Below are 2,000 nucleotides of genomic sequence, written 5' to 3'. Positions count from 1 at the left end.
CCACCATCGGCACACGCTGGGCCCTGGTGCGGCAGGTTGCCTCGAGCACCATCGGCACACGCTGGGCCCTGGTGCGGTCGGTTGCCTCGAGCACCATCGGCACACGCTGGGCCCTGGTGCGGGCGCTTGCCTCGACCACCATCGGCACACGCTGGGCCCTGGTGCGGTCGGTTGCCTCGAGCACCATCGGCACACACTGGGCCCTGGTGCGGGCGCTTGCCTCGACCACCATCGGCACACGCTGGGCCCTGGTGCGGGCGCTTGCCTCGACCACCATCGGCACACGCTGGGCCCTGGTGCGGCAGGTTGCCTCGAGCACCATCGGCACACGCTGGGCCCTGGTGCGGTCGGTTGCCTCGAGCACCATCGGCACACGCTGGGCCCTGGTGCGGGCGCTTGCCTCGACCACCATCGGCACACGCTGGGCCCTGGTGCGGCAGGTTCCCTCGACGACCATCGGCACACGCTGGGCCCTGGTGCGGCAGGTTGCCTCGAGCACCATCGGCACACGCTGGGCCCTGGTGCGGTCGGTTGCCTCGATCACCATCGGCACACGCTGGGCCCTGGTGCGGGCGGTTGCCTCGACCACCATCGGCACACGCTGGGCCCTGGTGCGGCAGCTTGCCTCGAGCACCATCGGCACACGCTCGGCCCTGGTGCGGTCGGTAGCCTCGAGCACCATCGGCACACGCTGGGCCCTGGTGCGGCAGGTTGCCTCGACCACCATCGACAGCCTCGACCACCATCGGCACACGCTGGGCCCTGGTGCGGGCGCTTGCCTCGACCACCATCGGCACACGCTGGGCCCTGGTACGGGCGCTTGCCTCGACCACCATCGGCACATGCTGGGCCCTGGTGCGGCAGGTTGCCTCGACCACCATCGGCACACGCTGGGCCCTGGTGCGGGCGGTTGCCTCGACCACCATCGGCACACGCTGGGCCCTGGTGCGGGCGGTTGCCTCGACCACCATCGGCACACGCTGGGCCCTGGTGCGGGCGCTTGCCTCGACCACCATCGGCACACGCTGGGCCCTGGTGCGGCAGGTTGCCTCGAGCACCATCGGCACACGCTGGGCCCTGGTGCGGCAGGTTGCCTCGACCACCATCGGCACACGCTGGGCCCTGGTGCGGGCGCTTGCCTCGAGCACCATCGGCCCACGCTCGGCCCTGGTGCGGTCGGTTGCCTCGAGCACCATCGGCACACGCTGGGCCCTGGTGCGGCAGGTTGCCTCGACCACCATCGGCACACGCTGGGCCCTGGTGCGGGCGCTTGCCTCGACCACCATCGGCACACGCTCGGCCCTGGTGCGGTCGGTTGCCTCGAGCACCATCGGCACACGCTGGGCCCTGGTGCGGCAGGTTGCCTCGAGCACCATCGGCACACGCTGGGCCCTGGTGCGGGCGCTTGCCTCGACCACCATCGGCACACGCTGGGCCCTGGTGCGGGCGCTTGCCTCGACCACCATCGGCACACGCTGGGCCCTGGTGCGGCAGGTTGCCTCGAGCACCATCGGCAGACGCTGGGCCCTGGTGCGGCAGGTTGCCTCGAGCACCATCGGCACACGCTGGGCCCTGGTGCGGTCGGTTGCCTCGAGCACCATCGGCACACGCTGGGCGCTGGTGCGGGCGCTTGCCTCGACCACCATCGGCACACGCTGGGCCCTGGTGCGGCAGGTTGCCTCGATCACCATCGGCACACGCTGGGCCCTGGTGCGACAGGTTGCCTCGAGCACCATCGGCACACTATCGGCCCTGGTGCGGGCGGTTGCCTCGAGCACCATCGGCACACGCTGGGCCCTGGTGCGGGCGGTTGCCTCGAGCACCATCGGCACACGCTGGGCCCTGGTGGGTTTAGGCACATCTTCAAATTTCTGCCGTGCCAATGCCATTTTTATGGCTTGTAAATTCATACAATGGTCCCCTAAGCCTTCACGTGAAGTTTCGTTGGAAGATGACTCGTTTTCTATTTTTCACGATTTTCGAAACTTTTTGCGGTTCGA

The sequence above is a fragment of the Durio zibethinus genome, unplaced genomic scaffold (genome assembly GCF_047325235.1).
Source record: "Durio zibethinus cultivar Kanyao isolate XHJ-2024 unplaced genomic scaffold, ASM4732523v1 HiC_scaffold_57, whole genome shotgun sequence".
Lineage (NCBI taxonomy): Eukaryota > Viridiplantae > Streptophyta > Magnoliopsida > Malvales > Malvaceae > Durio > Durio zibethinus.
This window is presented reverse-complemented; position numbering follows the sequence as displayed.